The 15,231-nt window shown below is 43.5% G+C and overlaps 1 long non-coding RNA gene across 1 annotated transcript; it reads right to left on the bottom strand.

The window, feature by feature from the left end:
• Positions 1–10,525: 10,525 nt before the first annotated feature.
• LOC115193391 (uncharacterized) lies at positions 10,526–13,297 on the bottom strand. Its single transcript, XR_003878150.1, has 3 exons — positions 13,213–13,297; positions 10,740–10,833; positions 10,526–10,562 (listed from the first exon to the last, which is right to left on the bottom strand). It is a non-coding gene; the product is annotated as an uncharacterized LOC115193391 (long non-coding RNA).
• Positions 13,298–15,231: the final 1,934 nt, after the last annotated feature.

Raw genomic sequence — 15,231 nt, 5'->3', positions numbered from 1 at the left:
AAATCAAAAATATGTTTGTTTTTTTGTAAAAAAAAATTGTGAATCACCTTTTTATTTGGCGTACCCCCAACGGCATTGAGTGTTCCCCAGTTTGGGAAAACCTGGTCTAGACTAAAGTCCTGTTGAACTGAATGGAATTGTGTGATGGAGGCTGTGCAGGTGTAGGGCCATGTTACAGGGGCCAGAACTCCTGCCTGGGGACACAGCACTCCAGCATGGCTCTCGCTCTCTGGGATTAAGTCGGATCAAACGCTGTCCAAACGTTGTCCTAACCAAGCGGCGGGACCAAACCAACAGCCAACCTCTGGCCTGTAGCAGAGCACAATGGGCCTGGGAGCTTGTTGGTCTAACAGGTCTGAGGGATATGTTGGTGGGGCCCACTCTGATGCCCAGAGGGTAGAGGCAAGGACTGTGTGTGTGGTGGTGAGAAGGGGTTTGATTCATTCCATTAAAGCCAGGGTAATCTCCGTCCGTGATCGCTGAGAACACAGAGGGAGAGAGAGACAGAGGGCCAAGGTCAAAGGAGGGGAGCTGATCACAGTGGAACAGCTCTCATGCATCACTGAGTGATGTGCATGCCTCGCATGACACAGTTAGACAGTTAGTTTCCCTCCATAGCGGGACACATCTCCTATTTCAGCCCAGCTAAACAGGTACCTGCTCTATTGCTCTCATCTTAACTCTCATCTTTCATGTAGAGCGCTTAAATTGAACCTTTATTCAAATCCATGGTGGGTGACCATGGATTTGAATAAAGGTTCAATTTGACGACACATTCTGTACCAGGAGAGCAAGGCCTTGGTACACTTAATTATCATGAAAGCATATCCATGACAACCTGACAGCTTAGAAAGCTTTTGGCTCTCCTTGCACATGTGCCTGGGTACAGTGTGTGCAAGTGCTTATTTGTGTCTGTGTGTGTGTGATTAATTAATGCACACAGGCATGTTTTGCCCAGAAACTAGAATATGCATATAATTAGTAGATTTGGATAGAAAACACTCTAAAGTTTCTAAAACTGTGTGAATGGTGTCTGTGAGTATAACAGAACTCATATGGCAAGCCAAAACCTGAGAAGATTCCATACAGGAAGTGCCCTGTCTGACAATTTGTTGTCCTTCTGTTGCATCTCTATCAAAAATACAGCATCTGTACTGTAACGTGACACTTTCTAAGGCTCCCATTGGCTCTCTAAAGCCACCAGAAAGTGTAATGGGGTGTCTGCTCTCTCTGGGCGAAGAACAGCAGGAGAATTTGTGAGTGGTCAGCCTGGGGACAGTGACACTGGAGATGCGCGTTCATGAGAATTCTCAATTTCTTTCTTTCAGCCTTTGAATGAATACAACGTCGCCCGGTTGGAATATTATCACTATTTTACGAGAAAAATAGCATAACAATTGATTTTAAACAGCGTTTGACATGCTTCTAAGTACGGTAATGGAATATTTTGAAATTTTTTGTCACGAAATGCGCTCGCCCTTCGGATAGTGACCTGAACGCACGAACAAAACGGAGCTATTTGAATATAACTATGGATTATTTGGAACCAAAACAACATTTGTTGTTGAAGTAGAAGTCCTGGGAGTGCATTCTGACGAAGAACAGCAAAGGTAATCCATAATGTAAGTTACCACTTACATTATGATTGTAGCCAATCAGAGCACACAAAAGTAACACAGGTACCGAGAGGTGGGACAGACAGCAGATTGACAAACCAGCACTGTTTCCCTGTCATCGATCACTTTGTGTCCAATCACTAGAAGATGCATATTGTTCATTCTAGCAGAAGGTTATAGGCCTACGGACTTTTCTTACTAGCAAATTGAAACTTTAAAAAATTGCGAGTTCACGCTAATAACACAGAACATCACACCACGGGGGGGGGGGGACAGGTCTAGTCGGGCGCAGCAGAGTTCCACTAGACCAGCCAATGGAATAACAATGTTACAGCAACGCTCTGGCTATTACAGGACGCAGTCAATTGAAAAAGCAACAGCACTTAGCCACCAGTCCTGCCAACTCTGAAGGAATCCAACAGGAGGAGAAGAGGAGGGAAAGGAGAGGAGAAGATGTGTGTGCAGCACCTGTAAGTCCACTTGCCTGAGAGCCCAGAGAGCAGGGGAAGTCCGTGCAGGGCTTTAACCCTGTGTTTTCCCAGGCCCAGCTCTGAATGGGAAGCGTTGTTCCCTGTGCTAGGCCGGCCCTGCTCTGCCAGGATCTTACTGGAGGATCTCTTTGAATCTGGCGGCGATGTCAGCAGCTCCTGGCCCAGCCGCCATACCGGCCTTGATGTGCCCATGGGGAGCGACAACCTGGACGCCGAAAGATCTGCCTACCTTCTACCCGTACCAGTCTGTTTGCTTTCTACGACCCCCCCCCCCCCCCCCCCAACACACACACACAGACACTGGATACTGTATATTCTCCGATTCATCGCCAGGGCCATCAACCACTGTAGCCTATTCTATGAGACCATCTCAATCTGGTTCACTTCATTGTGGACATACAGTGGATACATTATGATAAATTGATACCATATCAAAGGGATAGTGCGAGCTGTTCTGGTAACTTCCAATAGCGCTACCTTCAACTTCCTTCAAACTGCACGCAGAGACATAAAAATGGTATGCATGGCTTAATTGCCAAAATATCGCACTATCCCTTTAACCATTTGATACATTTACGAAATACACCTGCACAAGTCATAATGATGTTGATGAAGTTTGTCATAGTAACAAAGTTACAAACACCAAACACAAAGAATACAGCCACAAGCCCACAACTCATACTGACCAGAGGGGAGTCTGTCTATCAGATGTGGTCAAAACAGATGTTGAAAATCAAACTCAAGTGTGTGTATGTGTGTGTTGTTTATGTGTGTGTGTTTGTGTGTGTGCATGAGCAAATGTCTGTGAGTGTATGTGTGTTTATACAAGCTCATCTGTGTGCGTGTGTGTGGTATGAGTATACTTTATGTCTATGTGTGTGTGTGTGTGTGTGTGTGTGTATGTGTGCCTTTGTGTGTGTGTGAGGTAGCTCCGACTGTCACCCTGCCATCCAGGTATTAACACGATTTAACAGGGGCCTCGCTCAGATGATCTCAGGTCCGTCTAGGGGCGCTGGCAGCGACAGACTCTGGGAAAGCAGGAGAAAAAATGCTCTGGGGGATCCTGGACTTGCATCAGGACACACACATCCTCTGCCAGAGACCCTGCACGCACATAAATCACAAGCAGCTACTTCCAATGAGCAACCCATTATTCATGACATGTATCTGGATGGGCAGCCGCGGCCAGAGGATGTGGTCTGCAGTCTAGTTCAAACTCACTGGCCAGACAGCATTCCAAAACAATCTTTTATTGATAAATGGCCTGGAAATTTGGGCCCCTTAAAGCCAGTAGTAAGCATAGCAACAGCACTGCCGCAGAGAGTTATGTATAGAGCTGCAATTGGAGGGTTACAGTGGAGCGAACTTGAAGTTTCGCAGCAAAATTGTAGGTATCTAGCTCAGACTAATCACTAGAAATAGACTTTGATTTTGGACCTTAGAAAAGGTCCGGAGAACATCAATATATGCCTTCTTTGTAGTGCACAAAAAAAACAAAAAAACAATTGCTCAGCACTGGGCGCAAACTCGTGATGCTCGTAGCCAAACTACGCTACTCAGAACTCTTTGCCAGCGCAGTTCACAATGCTTTAGCAAGCTGTGAGAATTATTGATGATGATACTTGATGGTAATATTATTATTTTGTTGTAGCCCTTTCCTGCAATCAAATGGCCAAATCGCCATCTAGTGACCTCACGGGTGGAATGTTAATATTCCATGGAATGTGAAATGTGAATATTAATATAGTTCATAATTCATAAAAATGTATATATACACACTACCGTTCACAAGTTGGAGTCAATTAGAAATGTCCATGGTTTTGAAAGAAAAACACATTTTTTTGTCCATTAAAATATCATCAAATTGATCAGAAATACAGTGCAGACATTGTTAATGTTATAAATTACTATTGCAGCTGGAAACGGCTGATTTTTTATGGAATATATACATAGGCGTACAGAGGCCCATTATCAGCAACCATCACTCCTGTGTTCCAATTGCACGTTGTGTTGGCTAATCCAAGTTTATAATTTTAAAAGGCTAATTGATCATTAGAAAACCCTTTTGCAATTATGTTAGCACAGCTGAAAACTGTTGTACTGATTAAAGAAGCAATACAACTGGCAGTCTTTAGACTAATTGAGTATCTGGAGCAACAGCATTTGTGATTTTGATTGCAAGCTCAAAATGGCCAGAAACAAAGCACTTTCTTCTGAAACTCGTCAGTCTATTATAGTTCTGAGAAATGAAGGCTATTCCATGTGAGAAATTGCCAAGAAACTGAAGATCTCGTACAACGCTGTGTACTACTCCCATTCACAGAACAGCGCAAACTGTCTCTAACCAGAATAGAAAGAGGAGTGGGAGGCCCCGGTGCTCAACTGAGCAAGAGGACAAGTACCTTAAAGTGTCTAGAGAAACAGATGCCTCACAAGTCCTCAACTGGCAGCTTCATTAAATAGTACCCACAAAACCCCAGTCTCAATGTCAACAGTGAAGAGGCGACTCTGGGATGCTGGCCTTCTTAGCAGAGTTCCTCTGTCCAGTGTCTGTGTTCTTTTGCCCATCTTAATCTTTTCTTTGTATTGGCCAGTCTGAGATATGGCTTTTTCTTTGCAACTCTGTCTATAACACTGTAAACAGTAAGAGGGGATATTAACTGCCAAAAAACTATTCAAATTAAGACGTGATATTTCTTCCACCAGCAGCAGTCACTTTGCTAGCAAGTTGAAGTTACCTAGTGAGTCACAAATGTACGTTCAGCCTGTTAATTATTTCAGACCGATTGGACTTATCTTACTATATCAGCATGGCTTAACATAGTTTCTTTTGTTTTTGACCTCAACATTTTTGAAGGATAGTTTGATAGCTAACATGCTAACGTTAGCGCTGTTAGCTTCCTAAGCCAAGGCGCTAGCTAGCTAACCTCATGTGGATGCCTCCATCTAGTAGTTCCCAAGAACAGCAGACCGGTAAGTCAACTTTGCTTTCAAACGGCAAGTTGGTTGATATGGGGTACAGTAGGCTACAGTACAACATTACTAAATGTAGAGGCTACAATACAGTAGAGTAGGCTACAATACAGCAACAGCATCCTTCAGACTGTTCTGTTATTCGTTGGGTCTGGAAATTGTTGAATTAGCCAACATTATAGAGAGACAACACATTCATGCAGCTGTGGTGGTGTCGCATTGTCTTTATCCATACCATAGCTGATGTTATGGATTTGCCTTTTACTTGAGTGCTCTAACCTGTTTGCCAGGTCTCCCTTGATTTTAATTTTTTTTTAATTGTGTGGTTTAGTGGCAGATTTTCAAAAGAAAATAAACATATACAGTACCAGTCAAAAGTTTGGAGATACCAACTCATTCAAGCATTTTTCTTAATTTTTTTTGTCACGTCCTGACCAGTATAAGGGGTTATTTGTTATTTTAGTTTGGTCAGGACGTGGTTTATGTTCTTGTTCTCGTTTTGGTTTATGTTCTTGTTTTTGTATTCTAGGTTGTCTATGTTGTGTATTTCTTTGTTGGCCTGGTGTGGCTCTCAATCAGGAACAGCTGTACATTGTTGTTTCTGATTGAGAGTCATACTTAAGGAGCTTGTTTTTCACCTGTCCCTTTGTGGGTAGTTGTCTTTGCACTGCTGTTTGTTTAGCCTGCAAAACTGTCGTTCCTTGTTTATTGTTTTCGTGTTCACTTATAAATAAATCATGATGAGCACGCAACCCGCTGCGCCTTGGTCTAATCTCTTCGACTACCGTGACATTTTTACTATTTTCTACATTGTAGAATAATAGTGAATACATCAAAACTATGAAATAACACATGGAATCATGTAGTAACCAAAAAATAGCTTTTTGAGATTCTTCAAAGTAGCCACCCTTTGCCTTGATGACAGCTGTGCACACTCTTTGCATTCTCTCAACCAGCATGTACAAGATGGCGCCGGAGGAGGTGGCCGCCGTTTTACAGTCTCCTAACCAATTGTGCTGTTATGTGGTTTGTTTCGCGATATTTGTAAATTATTTTGTACATAATGTTTCTGCAACCGTATCTTACGGCAGAAAAGAGCTTCTGGATATCAGGACAGTGATGACTCAGCTCGAATTAGACAAAGATTTTTTCAACAACAACAACAAACATTACTCACACGATATTCTCCAAACAGCCCACAGGGCAGACATCCCAATTATTTGCAAAAGGAAGCGACGCAGATAGAACAGCACACTCCGGTAAGACGGGGGGGGGGGGGGGGGTCTGTGCATATTTGTAAACAACAGCTGGTGCACGAAATTTAAGGAAGTCTCTAGATTTTGCTCGCCTGAAGTAGAGTATATTGTGATAAATTGCAGGCCACACTACTTGCCTAGAGAGTTCTCAGCTATACTTTTCGTGGCTCTTTATTTACCACCACAAACAGATGCTGGCACTAAGACCGCACTCAGTCAGCTGTATAAGGAAATAAGCAAACAGGAAACCACTCACCCAGAGGCGGCGCTCCTAGTGGCCGGAGACTTTAAAGCAGGAAAACTTAAATGAGTTCTACCAAATCTCTATCAACATGTTAAATGTGCAACCAGAGGGAAAAAAATTCTAGATCACCTGTACTCCACACCAAGACGCGTACAAAGCTCTCCCTCGCCCTCCATTTGGTAAATCCGACCACAACTCTATCCTCCTGATTCCTGCTTACAAGCAAAAATTAAAGCAGGAAGCACCAGTGACTCGGTCTATAAAAAAATGGTCAGATGAAGCAGATGCTAAACTACAGGACTGTTTTGCTATCACAGACTGGAACATGTTCCGGGATTCTTCCGATGACATTGAGGAATACACCACATATTCACAGTCACTGGCTTTATCAATAAGTGCATTGAGGACGTCGTCCCCACAGTGACTATACGTACATACCCCAACCAGAAGCCATGGATTACAGGCAACATTCGCACTGAGCTAAAGGGTAGAGCTGCCGCTTTCAAGGTGAAGGACTCTAACCCGGAAGCTTACAAGAAATCCCGCTATGCCCTGCGATGAACCATAAAACAGGCAAAGCGTCAATACAGGGCTAAGATTGAATCATACTACACCGGCTCCGATGCTCGTCGGATGTGGCAGTGCTTGCAAACTATTACAGACTACAAAGGGAAGCACAGCCGCGAGCTGCCCAGTGACACGAGCCTACCAGACGAGCTAAATCACTTCTATGCTCGCTTTGAGGCAAGCAACACTGAGGCATGCATGAGAGCATCAGCTGTTCCGGACGACTGTGTGATCACGCTCTCCGTAGCCAACGTGAGTAAGACCTTTAAACAGGTCAACATACACAAGGCTGTGGGGCCAGACGGATTACCAGGACGTGTGCTCCGGGCATGTGCTGACCAGCTGGCAGGTGTCTTCACTGACATTTTCAACATGTCCCTGATTGAGTCTGTACATCCAACATGCTTCAAGCAGACCACCATAGTCCCTGTGCCCAAGAACACAAAGGCAACCTGCCTAAATGCCTACAGACCCTTAGCACTCACGTCCATAGCCATCGACACATTTATCCCAGAAACCCTAGACCCACTCCAATTTGCATACCGCCCTAACAGATCCACAAATGATGCAATCTCTATTGCACTCCACACTGCCCTTTCCCACCTGGACAAAAGGAACACCTATGTGAGAATGCTATTCATTGACTACAGCTCAGCGTTCAACACCATAGTACCTTCAAAGCTCATCACTAAGCTAAGGAACCTGGGACTAAACACCTCCCTCTGCAACTGGATCCTGGACTTCCTGACGGGCCGCTCCCAGGTGATGAGGGTATGTAGCAAAACATCTGCCACGCTGATCCTCAACACTGGAGCTCCCCAGGGGTGCGTGCTCAGTCCCCTCCTATACTCCCTGTTCACCCATGACTGCATGGCCAGGCACGACTCCAACACCATCAGTTTGCAGATGACACAACAGTGGTAGGCCTGATCACCGACAACGACGAGACAGCCTATAGGGAGGAGGTCAGAGACCTGGCCGGGTGGTGCCAGAATAACAACCTATCCCCCAAGACTAAGGAGATGATTGTGGACTACAGGAAAAGGAGCACCGAGCACGTCCCCATTCTCATCGACGGGGCTGTAGTGGAGCAGGTTGAGAGCTTCAAATTCCTTGGTGTCCACATCAACAACAAACTAGAATGGTCCAAACACACCAAGACAGTCGTGAAGAGGGCACGACAAGGCCTATTCCCCCTCAGGAAACTAAAAAGATTTGGCATGGGTCCTGAGATCCTCAAAAGGTTCTACAGCTGCAACATCGAGAGCATCCTGATCGGTTGCATCACTGCCTGGTGCGGCAATTGCTCGGCCTCCGACCGCAAGGCACTTCAGAGGATAGTGCGTACGGCCCAGTACATCACTGGCGCCAAGCTGCCTGCCATCCAGGACCTCTACAACAGGCGGTGTTAGAGGAAGACCCTAGCCACCCCAGTCATAGACTGTTCTCTCTACTACCGCATGGCAAGCGGTACCGGAGTGCCAAGTCTAGGACAAAAAGTATTCTCAACAGTTTTTATCCCCAAGCCATAAGACTCCTGAACAGGTAACCAAATGGTTACCCAGACTATTTGCATTGTGTGCCCCACCCCAACCCCTCTTTTACGCTGCTGCTACTCTCTGTTAATCTTATATGCATAGTCACTTTAACTATACATTCATGTACATACTACCTCAATTGGCCCGACCAACCAGTGCTCCCGCACGTTGGCTAACCGGGCTATCTGCTTTGTGTCCCACCACCCGCCAACCCCTCTTTTTACGCTACTGCTACTCTCTGTTCATCATATATGCATAGTCACTTTAACCATACCTACATGTACATACTACCTCAATAAGCCTGACTAACTGGTGTCTGTATATGTCCTTGCTACTCTTATTTTCAAATGCCTTTTTACTGTTGTTCTATTTCTTTACTGACCTACACACACACACATACCTTTTTTTCGCACTATTGGTTAGAGCCTGTAAGTAAGCATTTCACTGTAAGGTCAACACCTGTTGTATTCGGCGCACGTGACAAACTTTGATTTGATTCATGAGGAATGCTTTTCCAACAGTATTGAAGGAGTTCCCACATATGCTGAGCACTTGTTGGCTGCTTTTCCTTCACTCTGCCATCCAACTCATCCCTAACCATCTCAATTTGGTTGAGGTTGGGTGATTGTGAAGGCCAGGTCAACTGATGCAGCACTCCATCACTCTCCTTCTTGGTCAAATAGCCCTAACACCACCTGGAGGTGTATTTGGGGTCATTGTCCTGTTGAAAAACAAATTATAGTCCCTCTGCAGCGTATCGCTGCAGAATGCTGTGGTAGCCATGCTTGTTAAGTGTGCCTTGAATTCTAAGCAAAGCACCCCCACACCATCACACCACCTCCTCCATGCTTCAGGTGGGAACCACACATGCAGAGATCATCCATTTACCTACTCTGTCTCACAATGACATGGCGGTTGGATCCAAAAATCTCAAATTTGGACTCATCAGACCACAGGACAGATTTCCACCGGTCAAATGTCCATTGCTCGTGTTTCTTGGCCCAAGCAAGTCTCTTCTTATTATTGGTGTCCTTTAGTAGTGGTTTCTTTGCAGCAATTCAACCATGAAGGCCTGATTCACGCAGTCTCCTCTGAACAGTTGATGTTGAGATGTGTATTTTACTTGAACTCTGTGAAGCATTTATTTGGGCTTTATTCTGAGGTGCAGTTAACTCTAATGAACTTATCCTCTGTAGCAGAGGTAACTCTGGGTCTTCCTGTGGCGGTCCTCATGAGAGACAGTTTCATCATAGCGCTTGATGGTTTTTGCAAGTGCGCTTGAAGAAACTTTTTAAGTTCTTGAAATTTTCCGTATTGACTGACCTTCATGTCTTGAAGTAATGATGGACTGTCGTTTCTCTTTGCTTATTTGAGCTGTTCTTGACATAATATGGACTTGGTCTTTTACCAAATAGGGCTATCTTCTGTATACCACCCCTACCATGTCACAACACAACTGATTGGTTCAAATGCATTAAGAAGGAAAGAAATTCCACAAATTAACTTTCAACAAGGCACACCTGTTAATAGAAATGCATTCCAGGTGACTACCTCATGAAGCTGGTTGAGAGAATGCCAAGAGTGTGCAAAGCTGTCATCAAGGCAAAGGGTGGCTACTTTGAAGAATCTCAAATATAAAAAATATTTTGATTTGAGTAACACTTTTTTGGTTACAACTTGATTCCAAATGTATTATTTCTATCAGGAATCAAGGTAAGACCCAGATGCAGACACGTCGAATTGACAATGTTTTAATATTCCAACAGGGGCAGGCAATAGACAGGTCAAGGTGGGCAGGGGTCAGTAAACCAGAGGTGGGGCAACGGTACCAGACGGCAGGCAGGCTCAGGGGGAGGCAGAGTGGTCAGGAAGGCGGGCTATGAGTCAAGACAGGCAAGGGTCAAAACCATGAGGGCGAGAAAAGAGAGACTGGGAAAAGCAGGCGCTGAGAACAAAAACGCTGGTAGGCTTGAAGAAACAAAATTAACTGGCAACAGACAAACAGAGAACACAGGTATAAATACACAGGGGATAATGGTGAAGATGGGCGACACCTGGAAGGAGGTGGAGACAATCACAAAGACAGGTGAAACAGATCTGGGTGTGACAACTTCCCCTTGGTGCTCTGACAGAAGCCTCATCACCAACCTGTGGGAAAGAAATCATAATAATTATACCTTGACACATAATGAGTACAGCCCCACGGGCCACTATACATAACAGCAGGGCTATATGAGCTGTCACTGCTCCCAGACGGCTAGCACTCAGCGCTAACCAAAGACACGTGAATTATAGCTCATGACACATAGTTCTGTCGTTAATCACGAAGGGACAGAGATCTAAAGATTTTTGGAGTACAGTTGCAGGAGGCCTTTCAAAACATTGAAATGCCTGGATTATGTCCCACGGAGTTGCGGGACATCTTCTCTCGACAATTAGGGAAACTGACAGACATTGTTGTATGGCGAAGGGTTTTGTTTTTCATTTGACTGTAAAACATGTGATAATGGTTCTGTTTTCTAGAGTGGATGTATTTCCCACATCCATTTTATACAGCTAGTTCACTACTCTTAGAAAAAAATACTATGCATGGTGAAAATAGCTGTTTTGAATCCAGTGTGGGCTCAGATCAAATTGGGAAATTCATATTTTAACCATCTGTTCTTTGAATAAAGGAGTGATCGTGACAACTAAACTTAACAACTACAACTAAAGGTTTTCCAGCAACGTTATCTACAACTAAATCCTTATAGGATTTCCTCTTTGTGCAAAGCTTCACTACATTGCTACTCATATTGACTGTTCCGTCATACAGCATACAGACTTCCCCGTGACCAGGGCTCTAAATTAAAATGTTCCTAAAAAGGTTAGGAGCACCACATAAACTTTAGGAGCACTAGAAAATATGTTTTAATTGATTGAGATACAGCCTTTATTGGGCCTACTTGTTGTGCCCTAGAAACTAATATGTAACCCTGTAAAGACATTTGTTTATTATAAAAGCTAAAATGTTGATACAAACACCTGTCATTGAAATTACAAAGTAATTTGTGGAATATTAGGTTTCCAATAGACAGGTTGGCTGTTTAGCAACAAAACCGACGTGTGTGTGTGTGTGTGCAACTATGGGGCAAAACAGACAGGGTTGACTTAGATTGTTGACAAAATATAAATTATAGTTTGTTTCTGGTGTTTATTGAAAACATAAATACATTTGCACAATGAGCACATTTTGTCTCTCAAATAGAATTGTGATAGTTGTTGGTAAGCTAGCTAGCAAAATTTTGCCATATTAGCATAGACGTGACATTAGTCAAAACACCTCAAAACAAGACATGGCATCAAAAACAGGATAAAACTATACTAAACAAAAATATAAACGCAACATGCAAGGTGTTGGTCCAGTGTTTCATGAGCTGAAATAAAATATTGAAACGTTCCCAATAAAGCAGTGAATTGGGAGCTTTAAACAGTGTGCGGGCCTTCTTGTCTATACAAGTATTCTTTATTAGCCCAGCCCCTATGTTTTTAAGGATGTGCGTATGACCACAAACTTTTCTTCTGAAATAAAATATCCCAGAAATGTTCCATACGCACAAATGCTTATTTCTCTCAAATGTTGTGCACAAATTTGTTTACATCCCTGTTAGTGAGCATTTCTCCTTTGCCAAGATAATCCATCCACCTGACAGGTGTGGCATATCAAGAAGCTGATTAAACAGCATGAACATTACACAGGTGCACCTTGTGCTTGGGACAATGAACCGCAGACCACGTGTAGCCATGCCAGCCCAGCACCTCCACATCCAGCTTCTTCACCTGCGGGATTGTCGGAGACCAGCCACCCGGACAGCTGATGAAATTGAGAAGTATTTCTGTCTGTAATAAAGCCATTTGTGGGGAAAAACTCATTCTGATTGGCTCCCCAGTGGGTGGGCCTATGTCCTCCCAGGCCCGCCCATGGCTGCGCCCCTGCCCAGTCATGTGAAATCCATAGATTAGGGCCTAATGAATTTATTTCAATTCACTGATTTCCTTATATGAACTGTAACTCCGTAAAATTGTTGAAATTTGTTGCATGCTGCGTTTCTATTTTTGTTCAGTATAGTTGAAATGAGCCATCTACAATTCCCAACATGGCAGCTTCTTGACATTGTTGCTAGCTATCTGGCCATCTAGAATCACAACAACACATGGACTTCTGCCCCATTGAAGAGTGCGCATAGTTTTCGTGAAGTTGTCAGCTAACCCGTCCATTGAGATGCATTACATTGAAAATTGTACACTGTCTCTTTAAGGACGATGATGTGCAAATCTGTCATTCATTCATTGCTATGATCATTGATCTCCTGAAGAAGCTATCCCTTTTCCATTCTTTCTGTGCCTCAAAATGTTAGGATACTAGTAAAGTTACCAGGTTTGTAGAGACATGCTACAGAACTTTGGCAACTAGTAAGCATTTTTGGACTGGATGTGTTAATGTGTTGTTCATACATGCATAATCTATGAGCAGAATTACTGTTTTACCTCAATTCGCCATGAAATCCCCAGTTTGAAAGTGACTGTTTTCTCTGGAAGCTGTGCTGCGCCATTTTACCTACATTTTCCCCCACGTGGGCCAGCCCCCTAGCAATTCGAGTTTGAGCCAATGAGCTTCAGCCCCTCACCATTTGAGTGACAGCTAGCAAGATTCACACTCAGCAGAGCGAGAGAGAAAGCAATGATGTGGTGCACATATCTGCACATATGTGACGTAGTATGCAATTTTCAGTGACCACTTTTGGCTCATGAGCCCTCCTTTCAGAACTACTGTCTAAAAAGTATATAAAAGTACTGGAGAAGCTCTTTAACTAGTTAATGATGTAACACGGCTGATCCTATAGATGTACAGCACATCAGCAATGTTTGCTAGCTCAGTGGTTGTCAAACTTTTTGACCTGTGACCCCCAAAAAGCAGTTGTTCAAAGCTTGTATTTAGGCGTGCACAGGGCGAACACCCGTGCACAATTGCTACACAAATGTAGCCTTTTTCTCACTCATCTACACACGATACGCTATAACGACAAAGTGAAAATGTGTTTTCACAGATTTTTGCAGATGTATTGACAATGAAATGCATAAATATCTAATTTACATAAGTATTAACACCCCTTTGCTATGACACTCCAAATTCAGCTCAGGTGCATCCAATTTCCTTTTGATCATCCTTGAGATGTCACTACAACTTGATTGGAGTCCACCTGTGACCTATTCAATTGTTTGGACATGATTTAAAAAGAAGCACGCCTGACTATTTAAGGTCCCACAGTTGACAGAACGTGTCAGAGCAGAAACTATACCATGAAGTACAAGGAACTGTCCATAGATCTCCAAGATAGAATTGCGATGAGGCATATATCTGGGGAAGGGTATAAAATAATTTCTAGAGTATTGAAAGTTTCCAAGAGCACAGTGGTCTCAAAATATGGAACTACCCAGATCAGAGCTGGCTGTCCGACCAAACTGAGCAACTGGGCAAGAAGGATCTTGGTCAGGGAGGTAACCAAGAGCCCAATGACCACTCTGACAGGATTACATAGTTCCTTGGCTGAGATGTGAGAACCTGCCAGAAGGACAACAGTCTCTACAGCATTTCACCAATCTGGACTTTGTTGGAGAGTGGCAAGACGGAAGCCATTCCTGAGAAAAAAAAGCTCATGACAGCATGCCTGGAGTTTGCAAAAAAGGCACGTGAAAGACCCTGAGATCATAAGGCAAAAGATTCTATGGTCTGATGAGGCAAATATTTTACTCTTTGGCCTGAGTGCAAAGCGCTATGTCTGGAGAAAATCTGGCACAGCTCACCATTCGTCTAACACCATCCCTACTGTGAAGCATTGTGGTGGCAGCATCATGCTATGGAGATGCTTTTCAGTGGCAGTGACTGGGAGACTGGTAAGGATAGAGGGGACAATAAATGGAGACATGGAGCCAAATACAGGAAAATCCTTGATGAGAACTGAATGCAAACGACCTTAGACTGGGGCGAAGATTTACGTTCCAACAGGACAATGAACCCAAGCATACAGCCAAAGCAATGCTGGAATGGCTTTAGAACAAGAATGTGAAATTCCTTGAGTGGCCCAGCCGAAGCCCAAACTTTAATCCCATTGAACATCTGTGGAAAAACTTGAAGATTGTTGTTCACCACCGCTACCATCTAACTTAACAGAGCTTGAGAAAATCTCCAAGGAAGAATAGGAGAAAATCCCCGAATCCAGATGTGCAAAGCTGATACAGACATATGACTCAAAGCTGTAATCGCCGCCAAAGGTAGTTCTACAAAGTATTAAATACTCATGTAAATTTAATATCTGTTTTTCATTTTCAATAAGTTTGCAAGAACTTCTAGAAACACTGTCATTATGGGGTATTGTGTGTAGATGGGTGAGAGAAAAAAATGAATTTCATCCATTTTGAATTTAAGCTGTAACACAAAATGTGGAATAAGTCAAGGGGTACGAATACTTTCTGAAGGTACTGCATGTAGGTAACTTTGTTAGAAAG

The sequence above is a fragment of the Salmo trutta genome, chromosome 5 (assembly GCF_901001165.1).
Source record: "Salmo trutta chromosome 5, fSalTru1.1, whole genome shotgun sequence".
Lineage (NCBI taxonomy): Eukaryota > Metazoa > Chordata > Actinopteri > Salmoniformes > Salmonidae > Salmo > Salmo trutta.
This window is presented reverse-complemented; position numbering and strand designations above follow the sequence as displayed.